The sequence below is a fragment of the Ornithorhynchus anatinus genome, chromosome 14, assembly GCF_004115215.2.
Source record: "Ornithorhynchus anatinus isolate Pmale09 chromosome 14, mOrnAna1.pri.v4, whole genome shotgun sequence".
Classification (NCBI taxonomy): domain Eukaryota; kingdom Metazoa; phylum Chordata; class Mammalia; order Monotremata; family Ornithorhynchidae; genus Ornithorhynchus; species Ornithorhynchus anatinus.
Genome location: NC_041741.1, coordinates 6865946 through 6887032, shown reverse-complemented (window position 1 = coordinate 6887032; position 21087 = coordinate 6865946). Strand labels below are relative to the sequence as shown.

General features: G+C 43.1%; 1 long non-coding RNA gene across 1 annotated transcript in view; it reads right to left on the bottom strand.

Annotated features, from left to right (window-relative positions):
- The window catches only part of LOC120638813, a 59676-nt gene extending 48077 nt beyond the window's left edge, over window positions 1-11599 (bottom strand). The window contains exon 1 of the long non-coding RNA XR_005660782.1: window positions 11524-11599. This is a non-coding gene — a long non-coding RNA (uncharacterized LOC120638813). The remainder of the gene's footprint in view (window positions 1-11523) is intronic.
- Window positions 11600-21087: the final 9488 nt, after the last annotated feature.

Here is a 21087-nt window from a genome sequence, read left to right as displayed (position 1 = left end):
ATTCTCAGATCTGATGCTACTGAATGAGCTCAGAATTCCCCCAGAGGCACAGCCTCCCATAAGATCCCAAACCAATGAAATAGGAATGAGACAGAAAGCAGCCTTTGCGGCTCACCTCCTCATTGCCTTAATCCCCATCCCATCATGTAATGTGGGATGGGGATTAAGGAATGTGCACAATGCGAACACAAATTCCACCCAAACTGTGATTGCCACAATATGAGTAAATTTAATGTAAAAGAGACTGGCCTCCTTAACTCCTGAAATATGATGCTCCAAGCTTTTCAGATGTTAATTCTTTCCAAATAAATTCATTTTAAATAATGAAGAAATCCATAAGACTATGGATGAAAGATATGCATTTTTAAAAAGATTTTGTATGGGAAAATTACATTTAAATAATTTTAATTTGAATGTGTCTCGATGTAGATTATATTTCACTTCTGGAAATTGCTTTATGAATCCTAGTGTTATTTAATCGGTCCAGGTTGCATTAATAACCAACCTCATGCTGAGTGAATTTTAGATGTTTTTCTATTAATTATTGTCTATGAAAAATATCAAGACACTAAACGTTGGAATGTGCAAATATCTAAATTCAAAGGTGCTGTCATTTTTCTCAGTCTTGAGCCCTTCAGTTTAGAAATGAAAGGAGAGTGGGGGCCAAATTTCTACAGAGCAGTGGTGGTGTCTGATCTCTAAGGTTACGAGACCTCTCTGAGACTGTAAATCCCTCTCTTGACCATAAGCTTCTTCTGGGCAAGGAACGCGTCTACCAACTCTGTTACATTGTACTCTCCCAAGTGCTTAGTACAGTGCTCTTCACACAGTAAGTGCTCAGTAAATATGATTAACTGTGACCTGAACGTTATCAGAGCAAGCACATCTAGTTTAATCAACATTGTCTGTGAACCACGCGCAACACCCAGTCAGCAGCCAGGATAACCAACAAAGAGGTTTTGGAATATAGGGACGCTTGCTAGCCTTGAAGTAATCATCACAATACAACATCTCCCCATCCCATTTCCTCGGCTACTAGTCCCCTTCTGCACTTAAGTCCTCCCCCCTTAACTTGGGTATGCCTCCCTCCAGCCCAACTTATAACAATAATAATAATAATAATGTTGGTATTTGTTAAGCGCTTACTATGTGCCGAGCACTGTTCTAAGCGCTGGGGTAGATACAGGGTAATGAGGTTGTCCCACGTGAGGCTCACAGTTAATCCCCCATTTTACAGATGAGGTAACTGAGGCAAAGAGAAGTTAAGTGACTTTTCCACAGTCACACAGCTGACAAGTGGCAGAGCCGGCATTCGAACTCATGACCTCTGACTCCCAAGCCAGTGCTCTTTCCACTGAGCCACGCTGCTTCTCTACAAATCTTTAAACTGTAATGGCGGGGATCTGTAAAAGGGGGATTAACTGTGAGCCTCACGTGGAACAACCTGATGACCCTGTATCTCCCCCAGCGCTTAGAACAGTGCTCTGCACCTAGTAAACGCTTAACAAATACCGACATTATTATTATTATTATCTCTAAATTTATTGTAGTGTCTGTTTTCCTCACCATATTGTATGATCCTTGAGGGCAGGGATTGTGTCTACTAATTCTAGCATCTCTCCTCAGTGCTTAGTACAGAGCTGTACACACAGTTAAGAGCTTGGTACTCTTGCTTAACTTCCCCTGGGTTTTAAAGACAGGGTGAAATATCATCTCAAACAGTAGGAGAGATATCAATGGGTAGTGGACAGGCAGCTACATTGCTCTCCTCAATTATTATCATTAAATTTGTTAAACATTTACTATGTGTCAGGCACTAGGGTAGTTACAAGTTAATCAGGTGAGAAGCAGCGTGGCTCAGTGGAAAGAGCCCGGGCTTGGGAGTCAGAGGTCACGGGTTCTAATCCCGGCTCTGTCGCTTGTCAGCTGTGTGACCTCGGGCAAGTCATTTAACTTCTCTGTGCTTCAGTTACCGCATCTGTAAAATGGGGGTGAAGACTGTGAGCCCTATGTGGGACAACCTGATTACCTCAGTGCTTAGAACAGTGCTGGGCACACAGTAAGTGCTTAACAAATACCAACATTATTATTATTATTAAATGGGATTCAGAATCTAAGTAGGAGGGAGAACGGGCATTGAACTCCCATTTTACAGAGGAAGAAACTGAGGCCCAGAGAAGTTAAGCGCCTTGCCCAAGGCCACATAGCAGACAACGGGCAGATCCGAGCTGAGAACCCAGGAACCCTGAATCCCAGCCCGAACTGTTTCCCACGAGGCAGAACGTTAGCAGGTCAAGGGGCAGTCTTAAAACAAAGCCATGTTCTCCAAGAGATAAGGAGGGACCGTGTCTAATTTCCACTTATGGGCTCTTTCTCTAAGTACTTAATACACTACTTTACAAACAGGAAATGTTTAATAAATGCCATTATTATTACTATGAAACAATGCAAATTGGCCACGGACCACCTTCACCTGTAAGCGATGTAGAAGGGATTAATAATGAAGGTATTCGTTAAGCGCTTACTATGTTCCAGGCAGTGTGCTAAGCCCTGGGGTGGATGCAAAGCTAATCAGGTTGGACACAGTCCCTGTCCCACAGAGGGACTCACAGTCTCCATCCCCATTTTACATATGAGGTAACTGAGGCACAGAGAAATGACTCGCCCAAGGTCAGACGGCAGACAAGTGGTGGAGTCCGGGATTAGAACCCGGGACCTTCTGACTCCCCGGCCGATGCTCCATCCAGTATGCTGTTCCAAGGTGACCGTGGAGCACTGACCATCTCAAGGTCAAATGCTTTCTCGTGACCTCCTGAGCCAGCAGGCGGAACTCGGAAGTGAGGTTGGGCCACCGCCCCCACGACCCAAACTGCCAGAGTGACAGCCCAAGCTGGGAATACAGAAGGTGCCCCTCGCTCCCGTGCCGATCAAATTAGGAATGGAGGAGGGGGGAGGGCAGAGACTGGATAAACTGAGGCCGGAGGCTGGAACGGCCTAAGGGCACAGGTGATAAATACCTGCCGCCTCTAACCTTCTGTGCAGAGGAACGGGACTCGCAGCAGCTGGCTGCAGGTCCGCCTCTGTGCAGGGCGTGAGAAGGCCGCTCTGCCTGCACCGAGTGAGGAGCCGTGGGTTGGGTGAGTGTCCTCTCCTGATGAGCGCTCGTGGGGTTGGAGGCCAGTCGCTTCATCGTGGGTATGTAACGTTTAAATGGATTTGATGTCAAGTGGGTGCCTCCCCAGTGGGACGTGAACGGGGTGGGAGCTAGCCGCCTCACCGAGTGCGAGTAACCATAAGTGGGTAACGCATAACTGGGTTTAACGCATAAGTGTATGTAACTCATAAGTGTATGTAACTCATTAGTGTTTAACGCATAAGTGTATTTAAAGCAAAGGTGGATTCCTCCCTGGTGGGACGAGCGTATGGTGGGAGCCAGCCGCCTCACCACGTTGTGAGTAAACCATAAGTGGGCTCGGGTGTCCGGCCACATGCAAGTAACATACCAGTGTATTCCTCCCGTTAGGGAAGCTTTAACACCGTATTTCTCCCAAAAGGGAAGGCCGATTTGTTGGGTCTAAATAATTAATTAATTCAATTCGCCCCACGGAATAAATTCTATACAAAGCTCAGGTTTTCCATCCCCGGCCTCTCTCTCTCGCCGCGCCAATTCCGAAAGAACCTGTCCCCGGCGACGGGTGACATATGCCATGCCGCTTCTCTTGTTCCTTTCCGTTAAACCCACCCGAATAGGTAGGAGCTCATCATTTAAAATGTCTCCTTCAAGTACAATAGATAGGTCTAGTGAGCAACAATCCTGTATCTAATCATGGAGGAGGAAAGTAGAACAGCTTTTACGGTGAATTAGTAGGAGCATTTAAAATGAGACAGTATAATGACCTAACCGTCATCACCAAAAATGTATTTCTCAAGCGCTTACGTGAGAACGAGTCCATACCGCAAGCTATGTCGAATACAGACCTGATTTCTTTCCTTTTAGAGATTTCCAATTTCTAAATGAGTTGAAATTTTCCTCTCTAGCCCTCTCGTGCTTTATATTGTCATGCTAGAGTCAAATTCAGGTAGCATCCCAAAGATTAGGCCTAACAGTGCCGCGGTTCCCCCAGCGGTTTTGCAAATGTCAATTCCTAAGTCTTACATGGGAAAGTGCAGCAATGCAGTAAAGCATTGAACTGGCCTTTGAACAGACATGGGAGGAATCCATTGAAAAGGTCAGATGCCCATGATTACATTATCTGAACTATTTTGTTGGGAAGACGGGTATTGCACACCTTCCCATATGCTCCAGTCTTCTTGGGTGGTTAAAAAACTTAAAGGGAGAGCAAAGAAAATAAAAAAGTGAACTTTCCAGGATCATCAACAGGCAAGAAATGTCAAAAAATGAGAGAATTCGTAAATCACTAGCCTCTATCTTACACAAGTGAGTACTTAATGGCAGAAATGGGGCATGAAATGAACAATTTATATTTTAATTAAAATAGAAAGATGACATAGCTCATCTCTTCTGAACATTTATCACCAGTAACTCGTTGCGGATAATACTGGCACACATGCCTGTTTCCAACATTCGTTATGGAGTCCAACCTCTAGTCCTGCCCGTTATAATGTCCTTTGTGATCAATTTCAACTTGATCCACCATATGAATTCCCCAGAATCCTTCCTCAAAAAGCTTTCCTGGAAGTACATTTTAGGACTCATTCATCTCTGACTACATTAGTGCTGTCAGGCAGTTGTGTGCAAGCGAAGCGTAAAAACACTGTACACCGCTTTGTGTGCACAATTCCCTGAGACGATAAATGAGATGTTACTATGAGCAGAGATATCTATGTCTTTTTCTAAATGCTTTCAAGAATAGCCATTCTGTCTTAATCGTTTATCTTAAATCTACTCCAGACCTTACTTCATTGTTCAGCACCTGGGGTCTGATGAATACCATTCACGGCAAGAAAAACAGAGCTTTTCCAATGACAGACTGTAAGCACTTCGAAGGCAGGGGATGGGCTTTGTTTCGGAAATGTTGTTTCTAAGCACTTCAGAGTGCTTAGCCCAGTGCCCTGCACTCAGTAGGTGCTCTATAAAGACCAATGATGGTCACGATGACATAAAAAAAACTTCACAAATCAGTTTCTCTCTACTGAAGTTGACGCTTTCACAAGCCTTATACATTCTGTCTTAAACCTTCAGTTAATCTATGGTATTAATTAAGCACTATATTAAGTGCTTGAGATAGTACAATAAAGTACAGGAGATGTATATCTCTACGTATCTTCATGTACTTTAGCCTAGCCCCATTGTTGCCAGTTTGAAATCATCATTCAGTCATTACTTGTCTGTCAACTCCAGAATTGACAAATAGCAATGACACTTCACTGGGCAAACTGTTTTGAAAGAAAGCAAACATTGTTGAGCTATAATCCCAAGTGCCTTTTTGCTTCCAGTATTCCCAGCACAAAGTATAGAAAAATAAATCGTTTGAATTAAGACCTTACTCTAGTTGAACAAACACTGATCCGTGGACATTTTATTGCGCAAACATAGATAGGCCATGTTGACGTAAGCATCCTCAAGTGAGGAGGAAGCAATTATCCAGTGAATTCTAGCAATATCGTCTGCCAAGATAGACAACTAAAGCCAAAGGGAGAAAAAAAAAAGGTACACTTTTTTTTTTTTAGCTGCAGGCTTTTTGCCCTGAAATGTCTGGATAATTAACCAAACTTTACCTTAAATCTTAAGTCCAAAATAATCCTTACGATGCTAATTTTCAACTGGCCTTTATCTGTGCTGACAATACAAGAAATGAATTCCTTATTTCTCTTATAGAGTGAGTCTCAATTACATTTTTGAAAACAAGAATCATCCCCATCTGGGCCATTGTCTTAGAATAGCCTGGTTGGCTTGGCATTGAGCCAGTTGAGATAACTGGGCAGGGGGACTGATACGGGGAGAGAGAGAATATGGAGAGTGGTGCGGGGGGAAGGGAAGAGGAGAAGAAGGAAGCGTAGAAGGTGAGAGGGGATAAAGGATAAAAAGGAAAGAGAATAAGGGGAGAAAAATTGAGACATGTAGTTTGAGAACACAGCTCAATTCCCTATCAGTGTCGTATCCAAAACACACAATAATCACAAGTGATATTGGAGAATTTACTGTGTATCTAATGAAGAATCGGGAGCATATTTTCATTTATCTAACTGGACTCCTTTTTTCCAGACATAGCAATCTACGCAGAAAAATGCTTAGAAACCAAAAATCTGAAAGCAAGTCGGCCTAAAGGCCTTTCCAGATCTTGAAAAGAGAAAGCAATGGTTCGAACTCTGCTACCTAGAAAATGAATGAAGGAGTCATTCTACAGAAACAAGAGTAATTCTGGAACAGATTTTTAAAAAACCCTAGTGGGCAGTAAGATTGAAGTAGCAGGTAAGGGCAACTTCGTTTAAATTAGACCACTTAGCCTCTTTTGACCCAGCAGCTCCCTTTGAATCAAACAGGTGCATGGCGTATTCCAGCCAGCGGCATGAAGATCAGATTAGGGACATTGCTGACTTTCATCAGAAAGAGACTGGTGTCCCGATAAACCAAATGATCTATTGTGAACAGAGCTAAGGCTATCAAGAAGAGTCAGCAGTCTGATATTTTAAACGAACCTCCACTTGCCACATAAAATATACGGGAAACCCATTCAAATGGAGATTGAATATTGAGCTCTGAAGCGCAGATTCAAGGCGCATCACAAAATTCCTATCATATAATCAACACACTCCATTGAGTGTTGAAATTGCATTTATTCAGACCCCCAGTGCTCATTAATGTGTGCAGCAAATCCAGTAGAATCTTTTGAACAGAATTCAAATCCTTCATACTTTCATAAAATAGATTGCTCAAAATTATATGTATGCATTGTAATGGCAGGATTACAGTGGAGCAGATTAGGTGGTTTTCTTTCTTTGTGCCTTGCTGCCATAAATTGCAGGTAAATTCCTTTCCTGCCTTTATTCATAATGGCACTATTTAATAAGGGACCAGGATAAACTTCCTGGAAATCAACGTGGAATTGGTGGCTAAGAAGAATTCTTGTTACTCAATTGTGTACACACAGAAATGGGCTCTGTTTGCCTTTGAGCTGTGTCTCTTTCAGGGCATATTTATTACAAACGACAGCAGCTAAGAAACTATGCTATCCTTGTACTATTCGTTTATCTATGATGCTTCCTTTCCCTGCCCCGCAACTATGACAATCTTTGGAGAGGCTATCTTATCGATTTCCAATGAGTAGTTATAAAAAAAAACAAAGGACTATTTTTCTCCCGAAAAGGTAGATGGGATTCTAAAAGGCTTAGGTTAGGGGAACTTCTTCCCAATCTAATTTTATATCTTTTCCTAAGGGGACAGTCTGTTAATATACAAAAGGTCCAGAACTTTACCTCTTACAGTGGTACCTTGCTTACAGGGAGGCAGCGCGGCTCAGTGGAAAGAGCCTGGGCTTCGGAGTCGGAGGTCATGGGTTCGACTCCCGACTCTGCCATTTGTCAGCTGTGTGACTGTGGGCAAGTCACTTCACTTCTCTGGGCCTCAGTTACCTCATCTGTAAAGGGGGATTAACTGTGAGCCTCGCGTGGGACAAACTGATTACCCTGTATCTACCCCACCGCTTAAAGCAGTGCTCTGCACATAGTAAGCACTTAACAAATACCAACATTATTACAGTGTATGATATACACTAGAGATTTGCATGCACCTAAGATGAAGCTGAATATTCCAACTGCATTTGAGAAGCTGCTGTTTTCGAATACTCTTTTCTTTGTAGTTGCCATACCTCGAGTGATTAGAATACCCTCATGGATACATAAAACAAACTGCTTTCTCTCTGAATGTGTTTTCAACGACCTTCCTCCCGGCTTGGTGAAAGCATACACGTCTTCTCCACTTCTGGATCACGAGAGTCGCTTGAAAGTTTTTGCCTTCCATGCGAGGCTTTGCTCTTGGGAAGTGCAGTGTGATAGCATTGGTGGACACAGTCGCTCCCCTTAAGGAGCTGAGCATCTACAGAAGGACCTGACTGTCTACAGAATGTCTACATTGAATGAATGAATGAATACAGAGGAGCTGACCATTGGAAGAGCTGACCACCTAAAGGGGAGCTGAATGCCTATGGGAGAAGCTAGCAGAGTACGGGAGGAGTTGACCGCATACAGGAGGAGCTAATCATCTACAGGAGGACCTGACCATCTACAGGAGGAGCTAGCAGCGTATTCATTCATTCAATAGTATTTATTGAGCGCTTACTATGTGCAGAGCGCCATACTAAGCGCTTGGAATGTACAAATTGGCAACAGATAGAGACAGTCCCTGCCGTTTGACGGGCTTACGGTCTAATCGGGGGAGACGGGCAGACAAGAACGATGGCAATAAATAGAGTCAAGGGGAAGAACATCTCATAAAAACAACGGCAAATAAATAGAATCAGGGTGATATACATCTCATTAAACAAAATGAATAGGGTGATGAAGATATATACAGTTGAGAGGACGAGTACAGTGCTGAGGGGATGGGCCGGGAGAGGGGGCGGAGGAGAGGGAAAGGGGGGAGAAGAGGGTTTAACTGCGGAGAGGTGGGGGGGGTAGAGGGAGCAGAGGGAAAAAGGGGGGAGCTCAGTCTGGGAAGGCCTCTTGGAGGAGGTGGGCTTTAAGTAGGGATTTGAAGAGGGGAAGAGAATTAGATTGTCGGAGGTGAGGAAGGAGGGCGTTCCGGGACCGCGGGAGGACGTGGCCCCGGGGGTCGACGGCGGGATGGGCGAGACCGAGGGACGGTGAGGAGGCGGGCGGCACAGGAAGAGTACAGGAAGAACTGACCATCTTCAGGAGGACCTGACCATCTAGAGGGAGACTTTCCTGGCGGTACTGCCCCTTCCACCTTTTTGATCAAAATTATCCACATGGATTTCCTCTAAGGTCAACACCATCTTAAAGTGATCACAATTCAGCAAATATTTACTGGGTTGAGTTTTTCGGGGGTGGGTGGGGGCGGTTTGTTTTTCAAATTGACAACGTCAGACTGTTCCTTCTAAGGAAATGATTTGAGAGTTCAACTGGTTAGCTACCGCGTCAGCCATTATTTGTGTCAGAATTGCACTGTTCTAGGAATATTGATGTTAAGTGCCCTGCTAATGTAATAGTAGCATAGTAGTAGAATAGTAGTAGAAATAGTAGCATAGGAATGGCAGGGCATAGTGCCCATTTACAAGTGATAGCACTTTGGTGTCGGGGGGGAATATAAAAAGATTAATAGAAGAAAATAAGGTAAGGGGAAGCGGAATTTTAAAATATGGAAAAAGCGATAAACTAAATTCTCCCTTGGGGTATGAAAACATATCAGGTGAGTTATGGACGGGTCATTAAATGCATTCCAAATAGTGCAGCAGCACTAGAGAAGAAGCGTGGCTCAGCGGAAAGAGCCCGGGCTTGGGAGTCATAGGTCATGGGTTCGAATCCTGGCTCCGCCGCTTGTCAGCTGTGTGACTGTGGACAAGTCACTTAACTTCTCTGTGCCTCAGTTACCTCATCTGTAAAATAGGGATTAAGACTGAGAGCCTCATGTGGGACAACCTGATTACCCTTTATCTACCCCAGCGCTCTACACGTAGTAAGCACTTAACCAATACCAACATTATTATTATTATAAATGAATAAGCATCGTGGCCTAGCGTATAAAGCATGGGCCTGGGAATCAGAATGAGCCGGGTCCCAATCATGGCTCTACCCCCGTCTGCTGTATGATCTTGGAAAAGTCACTTCACTTCTCTGTGCTTCAGTTACCTCATCTCTAAAATGGGGATTGAGATTGGGAGATTGAGATGTGGGACAGGGACTGTGTCCAACCCCATTACCTTGTATCTACCCCAGTGCTTAGTACAGTGCCTGACATATAGTAGGAGCTTAACAATACCACAATTATTATTATTATTATAAGTGTGGTGGGGCTGGGATTGGGGGTGGTGAATAAAGGTCGACACAGAAAGGAGTGGGAAAAGAAATAGATGCTAGTGTGCTATAGAGAGGAGGAAAGTAAGGCATAATTGGGATATATCCGTAAGTGTTCCGGGATTTTGTGAGTACTCGAGTACTTAGGTGGTGTGAGAGTACTGATATGGGAGTTGGGAGAAATAAGGTGGGAAGACTTGAAATCAGTTGGAGAAGGTTTTCCCAACTATTTCCAATTCTTACCTTCTGTCCAATGCACCATGTTTTTCACACTCTTCACTACCTTCCCTCCCACTACGAAAAGTCCTCTTATTGACAACAAGCCTCGGTTTGGTTGATGACAGGTGTGAGCGCTACAAAAAGCCCTCCCACTAACTTCCTCCTCTGAACCAGTTTGGCTGAAAACTCCACGGCCTCTACAGATTTGCCCACAGGCTCGATTTTAAATCAGCAGACACAAACCCTCACTGACTTCTTCCTGGATGAGAGATAGCCTCAGCGCCGATAAAAAATGACTTTGATAACTTCTGAGATCCGTGTCCAGAATCCACTAAATACCACAATGCATCCTAAATTTTTTTTTAAAAACTCTGCAAATGAAAGTGAGAGGTGTGAATCGTACCTTATCTCTGGAATGCTAATAATATTAAATCTTGTTGTGAAGAGAGATTTACATTCAACTCCATGTAAGTCATTATGAGAACTAATCGTATTCAATATTGTGTTGAATAAATCTCTGATGCTATTCACCTTCACTGTGTGGCTCACTGGTTGACGAAATGACAAAAACATAGCCTTACTGCTTCTCCTAATGACTGAATTCTAATGGAATCCTTTATGATAACCCAGAAAACAGGTTCAATTACAAATGACATTTACCCTTCTGACCTGGAGAAAATTGGTAATTATTCAGCAAGATAACCAGATGGAAAAAGTGCATGAAACCAACCTCAAGTGTAGGTGTCGTTTCTTAGTCCTAACAACTCGGGTAATTGTCACTAGCACCAGGCCATCATCTTTTTGGTAACAGATAAATTTCAAACCTTTTCTGGAATCACAGGGCAAGAGTTTTAGAATGCAAAAGTGCAAGGGCAAATCCTACTTAATGATGGCAGGTAATGCACTACAAGTCTGTCCCATAATGCATCCATCTGCCCAACGGGGATGACGGGAATGTTGGCAGGACAAGCAATCTGCTCTTCATAAATTAGGTAGTTTCCAAGGAGGTCGTGACACAGGCCGAGAGCAGAGCCTCCTTTCAATCCCTGCTTAGTTTTCAGAGAAGACCGCAGAATTACTGGAGAAGCTATAGATGGTAAGCTCGATGTGGGCAGGAAATGCGTCTACCATTTCTGCTGTGTTGTACTCTCCCAAGTGCTTAATGCAGTGCTCTGCAAACAGTAAGTGCTCAATAAATGCCACTGGCAAATTAATAATTATGTTCTCAAACCCATTTCGGCCAGAGGTGCGACCTCTACTGAGGCGGAGAGGAGGTCCAAACGGAATGCTAATGAACGGTGCGATACTCACTCATTTTATCCCAGTGAGCGCTTCCTCGCCGTCCCTGCAGTCTGACAGCTAATGGAGTAAGTCTTCTAAGGATGACCTGTTTAGAAAATGAATAAATGATTAATTCTTTAGTGTTTGCATCTGGTACCAAGTTCACTTAATCTCCTAAACATCTCTACAGAACCAAGTCCCTGACAGCTTCACAGGAATGGAGAAGGACTAGGCGTAGGTGGGACATGGCATGTCAGCCTTGCCTTCTACAGTCGCCTGATTATGAAATGTTTCTCGTCAACCTTTGCAAGACATGATGGAAACCAAAGTAGACGGAACCCTAAACAAATGAGCCCATGAACCCGCAGATGAAATCCATATGCATTTTTCAAAAGGTAAGACAGGGCGAGTGAAATCTTGTTCCGTTCTCTCCTGAAGGGGTTCTTCTGGTTCCTGTATAGCTACTCATTGATTTTGATCACTGATCAATGAAAACAATGACAGATGAATCCAAAAGATTCAGATATAGAACATTTGGTAAAAGGTTATTGAAACAGAGACCAGAATTTCAGTATCGATCATTTCCCAAAGGCGGTTTCCCACTGGGAAACATGAGAAATGGACAATATTTCACTATTTGCATTCTGAGGGATATTTTCAATCTACTCTGAATGGTGCTACGTATCCACATTTTCTAAAGCAAAGTATGAGAGATGAATGATGAAATGGTTAATTTGGGGGAAAAAATGCTTTTTTAAATCATCCAGATTATTGCTTAAAACAAACACCCTTGTCCATTTCACCTCTTCTCTCTTCGGCCCCTGGGAACACATTTCCAGAATCGCTGAGTGATATTCCTTGGGCGATGGCGAGCCAAGCACAGATATTTCAATCATTTGGGAAGAAGATAAACCTTAGTTCACTTCAACCTCAAGCTTCTCTTTTAGAAGCAGTGTGGCTTAGTGGAAAGAGCACGGGCTTGGGAGTCAGAGGTCATGGGTTCTAATCCCTCCTCCGTCACCTGTCTGCTGTGACCTTGGGCAAGCCACTTAATGTCTCTGTTCCTCAGTTACCTCATCTGTAAAATGGGGATTACAATGGTGAGCCCCACGTGGGACAACCTGATTACCTTGTAGCTACCCCAGCGTTTAGAACGGTGCTTGGCGTATAGTAAGCTCTTAACAAATACCATAATTATTATTTTATCCATCTGGGTGCAATTGGTGATGGATGCGTGTATGTGTGTGAGAGAGAGAGAGTTAGAAAGAGAGTTTGTACTGGGGTGGGTATGTTTGTTTAATTGGTTTTAATTTTAATTTATTTGGGTATGTTTAATTCATTCATTCAATAGTATTTATTGAGCGCTTACTATGTGCAGATCACTGTACTGAGCACTTGGAATATACAATACAGAGCACTTGGAATGCACAATTCAGCAACAGAGACAATCCCTGCCCAATGATGGGCTAACAGTCTAATCGGGGGAGACAGATATGTGAGAATGCAGAAAAGCAGAATGATCTAGTGGAAAGAGCAGGAGCCTCGAAATCAGAGGACCTCGACTCTTGTCCTGACTCCATTTACCTTCTCTGGGTCATTGAGCAAGTCACTTAACTTCTCTAGGCCTCGTTTCCTCATCAGTAAGATGGGGATTCAATATCCACCCTCCCTTCCCCTTAGACTGTAAGTTTATCCGCTACAGGATTGTGGCCAACCTGCATCTTGGATCTACCCAACATAGTAAACGCTTAACAGATACAACAGTTTGAATTGGTGAAGTCAATTTTTAGGAAACTAAAATGGGACTGGGGCAGAGAGATGAGAGGGTCAAAATGACAAGAAAGGAAAACAAAACATCTAGTGGAACGCATGAGGGAAAGAGGGAAAGATGGTGGCAAAAAGAAAGGGAGAGTGGTGGGAAAAGATGAGAAGTTTAAAGGGAGGAAAGAGAACATTATATATAGTTCATTCATTCAATTGTATTTATTCAGCACTGTGTGCAGAGCACTGTGCTAGGAGCTTGAGAGAGTACAATAAAACAATAAATAGACCCATTCCCTCTCCGTAACAAGCTTATGTCCACGTCTCTATACTTACACATACATGAACGCAAGAACAATTTGGGCTGAAAGAGAGGAGAAGAAAGGTGATGGCGATGATGAAAAATAGGGTAAAAGGACGAAAGAGCAACGAGGATCCTAAAAATTGAACTAGGGGTATGACTTCCACTTTATTTATGACCTTACCGAAAACTGATAGGTGCAAATTGCCTTTATTTTTGGAAAATATGTGTCTTTTGATGCACATCTTAATAGCTCTCCAAATGTAGATTCTTTGAGACTCCATGGTTGCTAAGAAACTGACACTTCAAATTGGAAATTTTCATCCACACCAGATACATTATCTTGGCAAAGTCAATGTGCAAATCTGGCAGCCATGTCAAGAATAAATTTTAAAACAGAAGATAATTCAAATGATTTCAAAGACATCTGCTCATCTTTATATAGAAATATATGAACAATTTATTATGCTAATTCTGTGGCATCTTTACATTTTTATGACATATTTTCTTCAATGTATGCCTGATGCTGAGTGACTCAATTCTGAATAATAGCTAAGGTTCCATTTCCTGAATATGTTTTACTATCCCATTTATTGTCACCGCAGCCCCCCTTCTACATGAACACACTCAAACTGCTCGAGGAAAAGGGATCGAGTTTGGCGACAGCGGAGGTTGGCAGAAGAACATGGAGGATGAGGTCACCTTTAATTGATTCGTGGAATACGGATGAACCTTTTATTTATCTGCATCTGAGGTTGAGGAATAATACTACTTCACTTTCTGATGGGAGGGGTTGTTTTGAGGGGAGTATAAATCAAGATCATAAAACGGTATCATCCATGTAAGGTTCTTTAAAAAAAAAAAATCAATCGATTGGCATGGCACTTGAGATGCAGATGTTATCTTACCCACTTTGATGGTTACTATTTTTAATAATGTTGGTATTTGTTAAGCACTTACTATGTGCAAAGCACTGTTCTAAGCCCTGGGGTAGATCAGGTTATCCCACGTGAGTTTCACAGTCAATCCCCATTTTACAGATGAGGTAACTGAGGCACAGAGAAGTTAAGTGACTGCACCACAGTCACACAGCTGACAAGTGGCAGAGCTGGGATTTGAACCCATGACCTCTGACTCCCAAGCCTGGGCTCTGAGGCATGAGCCATGCTGCTTCTTGATTTTTCTAAAATCCGCATTTGTTCAGATTGGTGGCCTAGCTTCAGGGCACTCTATTCCCTTAATTCTTTTTCTTTTCTGTGTCACCTATGCCTTGGATCTGTACCCTTTAAGCCCTTGTGCTCAGCCCCACAGCACTTAGGTTCTTATTAGACCGTAAGCCCGTCGATTAGACCGTAAGCCCATCAAAGGGCAGGGACTGTCTCTGTCACCGATTTGTACATTCCCAGTGCTTAGTACAGTGCTCTACACATAGTAAGCACTCAATAAATACTACTGAATGAATGAATGCATAATTTATTTACATTTACATCTGTCTCCCTCTCTAGACTGTGTGCTCCTTGTGGGTAGGGAACTGTTGCACTGTACTCTCCCAAGTGCTTAGTACAATGGTCTGCACACAGGAAACACAGTAAATAATAATGATAGGTCAGGTGGTCTCTGTCCCACTAGGTGACTCCCCCTTTAAGCTTTTCAGATTTGCCTTTTGTATGACCTTGGTCGCCACATATGCTCTTTCCACTAGGTCATGCTGGTTCCCTTTCATTTATCTTTTTTTTTTTTTTTGCAAGAGTCCTCTACGTAAAATATATTTTCATTATAGAATAATGGCCAATGAATTACGAGAAAACAGTGAATTACCCAGGCCTTTCTCTCTATTGTGGAAACACATATTCCACTTATAATACTGTGACCATTTTTCTTTTTAATGATTATTTTTGTAACGTAGAACTTCACTCCGCAGCCAGTCTCGAAAATAGAAGTACCTATAGCTCTGCTCTTAAATAACTCCAATTACAAATGTTCAATTGGTTTTCGTTTATAAGCAGCTTTAAATACCCCTTCAGGCTGATTAATGCGTTTAATTTCTAGTCCATATTTTCTGTATTTCTCCGATCCTAATATGACATTAGCAAAATCATATCGAGCCAGATGTCAACGGAGGTAGCGGCACTCACATGAGGCCCTAGGAAAAAAATTACTCCCACTCCAATTTTATTTGATAGATTTCACTTAGGGGTGGCCGTCAAATGGCATGGCCTAGTGGATAAAGCACGGGCCTGGGAGTCAGCAGGACCTGGGTTCTAATTCCAGCTCCACCACTTGTCCGCTGTGGGATCTTGAGCAAAAGACTTAACTTCTCTGCGCTTCAGGTACCTCGTCAGTAAAATAGGGATTAAAACAGTGAGCCCCATATGGGAAATGGACTGTGTCCAACCTGATTACCTTGAATCTTCCTCAACACTTAGAAGAGTGCCTGCTACATAGTAAGCGCTGAACAAATACCATGGAGAAAAAAAAGTCGATAGTGGCCTGTGGTCACCGATTTTAATTGGCCGCTGGCCAGGGACGAGTTGTCTGGCCTAGCGCTTACTGAAGTAAGCAGACATATTTGACTAGAAATGGGCATTGGAAAGGATGGTGTTTAAGAGGTGAAATTATTGCTAGTATTATCATTACTATTGTAGTGGTACTTAAGTTCATTCATTCATTCAATAGTATTTATTGAGCGCTTACTATGTGCAGAGCACTGTACTAAGCACTTGGAATGTACAAATCAGCAACAGATAGAGACAGTCCCTGCCCTTTGACGGGCTTACGGTCTAATCGGGGGAGACGGGCAGACAAGAACAATGGCAATAAATAATAAATAGAGTCAGGGGGAAGAACATCTCATAAAAACAATGGCAAATAAATAGAATCAAGGTGATGTACGTCTCTTTAAACAAAATTAATAGGGGTGCCAAGCACTGTACTAAATGCTGGGGTAGTTACAAGATAATGCGGCTGATCACCATTCCTATCCTGCATGGGGCTCACACTCTAAGTAGGAGGGAGAACAGGCATTGAATCCCCATTTGACAGGTGAGGACACGGAGGCACAGAGAAGCTTAGTGACCTGACCAAGGTCCCCCCGCAGGCAAGTGGCAGAGTCGAGATTCGTACCCAGCTCCTCTGACTTCCAGGCGTGTTCTCTTTCCGCTGGACAACACTGCTTCTGTTGCTAATTGTTGTTGATTTTGGCACTTATTTCGCACTTACTATATGCCAAGCATTGGAGAGGAGACACGATTTTGAGATGGGACACAACTGTTCTCCCTTCTCCCCCGCTGCCAATGTCAAAAATAGAGAGAGGCATCATGGAAAGAGCATGGGATCTGTGGCCAGGAAACCAGAGAGATCTGGATTTCAGTCCTGGCTCTGTGTGACCTTTGGCAACCTTCCTGGGCCTCAGTTTCCTCATCTCTCTTTTAGACTGTGAGTCCCACATGGGACAGTCTCCATCCCATGATTACCTTGCATCTACCCCAGTACTTCTCCCCCTCCCCATCTGCCAGACCGCCACCCTCTCCACCTCCAAAACACTATTAAAGTCACAGCTCCTGAAAGAGGCCATGCCCGATTAAGCTCTTTTCCCGGCTCTTTCTCCCTTCTGCATCATCTAGGCACTTGGATCTCTGACTTGGGGACATTTGATAATCGCCCCACTCCCAACCCCATAGCACTAATGCACATATCTTTAAATTATATCATAAATATATTCTTATTAATGCCTCCCTCTCGACTGTAATTAATTGTGCTATTTATTGAGCACTTACTATGGTGCCAGGCAAGCAAATTGGGTTGGACATAGTCTCTGTCCCACATGGGGCTCACCGTCTTAAGCTCGTTATAGGCAGGGAACGTGCCTGCTAATTCTGTGGTCGTCTCCCAATCGCTTTGTACAGTGCTCTGCACGTTGTAAGCGCTCAATAGATATCGTTGATAGAAAACACTGAATAACTGATGGTAACATTATTAAATTACAGAGATAGAGGCTCTTTCCTTTTCTGATTCATTTTGTCACCACTCCCCAGTGGTACCAATGAAAGACTGATGTGTCAGAGTCTACACTTCTCCTTCAGAGAGCTCAGGCACCTGTTTTGGGCAAAGCACTGTTCTGGGCACAGAGGAGGGAAATAGAGATAAAAGTCTAGATGCCATCTGGGAACAAATAAAAGGAATTTGGGGGTTTGGACTGTCTTTTTGGTTTTAACCAATAGACATCACTACTTCTCCGCTCAGCCTTAAGGATAACGTCAGATTCGTTTTTGATGGGGGGGTGTCCGTTTGCTAATTAAGAGACGATCGAGAGACCGGCTTCTCATTGACAAGGAAGCAAATTTCGCTCTGCTGAAGTCTCCAAAGATGAAGAAATATTAAGAGAGGCATCATTGCATACAGGGAGATTAGGGTCACCTTCGAAAAGCTGACACCATCAGGCCTAATGTGCGCCCACATCTGGGGAATCTAAGATTTTCTGTAATTAAAATTTATTGCTGCCTTCAACAAATCCCCAGTTGATTTCTGTCAATTATGATTGATATGTTCTATGCATCTTGACAAACAGTAGCACTCAGAAGTGCTGAGAATCCAAAAAGGCGATTCAAGATTCGACTCAGTTCAGATGTAGGGCAGCCTAATCTCATTTGGATCGGCCAAAATGGAAGCAATTGCCTGCTCACTCACTCATCGTAAAGCAATTTTTTTTAAAAAAAAAAAATGCATCATCAGCTAGGATTTAGACCATAAGATCAAACAAGCCGTCACTTTATTATGCAGGAATTGGTTGTTCCTTGAAGGAAAAAATGAAAACAAAATATTCAAAGGGTACGAATAGCCTTCTTTCTTCAGGAAAGAGACGGATGCTCAGAATCATAAAACGGCCCTTAAAGCTTTATTAAATAATTACGAAGCTCATTGCAACTGCAATGAAATCCCCTGCTTATATGAGGGTCACTCAGAGCATGAAGATATTTCACCTTTTGGGGAACGGCAAGAGATCCGTAAAATGGCTAAAACAAAAAAGAGGCAGATGACAGTATCCTTGGAGGAGGGGCTTGATTCCACTTAAGCTTAGAGAGGAAACCCAAAAAGACATAGCTCCTTTGAGCATGCTTCTGACTAGATGTGGTTAAAGGACAAATCGCGAATCATTTTTGTCTGTTTGTCCCCGACTGGACTGTAACATGAGTCTTGTTTCTTATACTCTCCCAAGTGCTTAGTAAAGTACTTCCTGCTCAGTAGGTACTCAAATATAATAATAATAATGCTGGCATTTGTTAAGCACTTACTAGGTGCAGAGCACTGTTCTAAATGCTGGGGTAGATACAGGGTTATCAGGTTGTCCCACGTGAGGCTCACAGTTAATCCCCATTTGACAGATGAGGGAACTGAGGCCCAGACAAGTTAAGTGACTTGCCCACAGTCACGCAGCTGACAAATGGCAGAGCTGGGATATCACTGAGGATGATGGGGAAAAAAGATCGGCGTTTGGGTATGTTGACCGCACGTTTAACTGCTAACTATATGTCGGCCTGCCGTTCTTGAATAACTCGGATAAATTGAGCAACGGAGGTTATGCGATGTTGGGTTGGGGTGGAATTAACAGCTATCCTGCTGTCTTTCACCAATACCCTGCAAACTAACTTGTACCATAACTCATTAACCAGCAACTTTCTAGAAATGACTTTCTTTCCTAAGGGAAGATGATCACAGAAATACCTCTTTTAAATCTCATCTGGAAGCACAGAGATCGTAGAGGGCAGTCAGGAGCCAGGGTCAATGATAAAACAGAATATACAGTCATCCTTTGATTTTAAGGGCGAGGCTGTGGACAGGTTCGAGTTTGGCCAAAAATAGTTTCTATATTTATGCGTACACTTAAAGTTAGTAGGACACTGTTTCCAATTCCCTGTCTTAAAGCGATGGGCAGCAGATGGGCTGTTCGAGCATCTAGACGGTTGATGGTAAGCTTGTTACGGTCAGGCAACGTGTCTGCTCATTTTGTTGTATTGTACTCTCCCAAACGCTGAGTACAGTGCTCTGTTCATAGTGAGTGCTTAATAAATACCATTGATTGATTGTTCAGAGTCCTAGCTGCCAACTTTTGCCTTTGAAAGCCAAAGCGAGAAGGGGCAGGGATTTTAGGAGACAGGAAGATTAGGTGGGGGGACGGCTTCGAAGAGCTGATAGGCCAGAAAGTTGTCACTTAAGGAACTTTCAGTCCTACCTGGAAACTCTCAGGTCTTCCAAGAGACCTCGGATGACTCTTGGCCATCTCCGTCCCCAAGGAGATGGCCCTGATGCCAAGGTTAGCAACCTCAATCGATCAATCAATCGATTTTTATTGAACATTCACTGTGTGAAAAGCAGTGTACACTAAGGGCCTTCAGGCACTGAGGGACCATTTTGGACTTCCAATTTTCAGCAGGTCACCCGGTTTATAGAGGTGGCCATTCAGTTTGGCCATAACGCGGGCTTCAACTGTGCGTTTAGGCTTGGGGGTTGGTCGGGAATTAGGGGACATTCCTCTGACGGTGCAAGCGCGGTTTGGATGCAGCACAACATGGGATTAGAAGAAACGCACCCATGTGGAATACTCTAACAGCTACGACAGCACAAGTTTCCCTTAGCGTTAGAGCTTAGAAAGAAGACAAACTGCAGCATTGCAGTGGAACCAAGTGTTCCTCTGCTATTTGACTTTGTTTTCCCACTGGTGGTGAAGGGATGGGCTTGGCCGGGCTGAGCGATCCATACTGTAACATTCATTTAAACAATAGGAGGAAACACAGTGAGGAGAGCCAATTTATGATTCAGCCATGTGAAAACTAAAATCGGCTCTAAGTCGAAGCAGCCAGTTGTCCATCACACCTTCATATAAAAAAGCCCATCGAGAAGCCCACAGATAAGACCAAAACACTAGGTCAAAGCCAATCCGCATAAAGAACTATGAAAGACATCAGTTGCAAATCTGCACGACTGAAGAGAGAGAATGGGGCACCTTAGCGTCATCAAGAAATATATGCATTTGGTTTTTAACGGCTTATAGATGACAGAATTAAACGCATTTCATCTTCTCAATGCCCGAAATGGTATCTTAGCAGAATGTTCTTCCTTGCCGCTATTTCAGAAAAAAGGTACAGTGGTGAAAAAATGTCTCTGAAGCTCATCACACCCCACTTATGGAACTTTATCATTTGAGATTACTTGAGAATTGTTTGTCTTGTTCTGAACTCAAAGCTTAGGCTACAAAGAGTTCTCTTATCTTTATTATAGCCAATAAAAACAAATTGGAAAAGTATCTTCAGATGCCTTTGCAGTTCAGTAGGCAGCACTTTACTTAAGAGGGCAGGATTTTCAAAGAACAAAGATGCTCCTTTTAAATGTCATGTCTGTGAAACACGCCATGCAGGCATTTGGGGGCTCTTTTGAATCCTGACAGTGGAAGACTTGATCTCGATAATTTTCTTTTTATCCTAATACTCCAATGAAAACGTCAAGAATTGCTTCATTATTCAGTGCTCTGTTTCAGG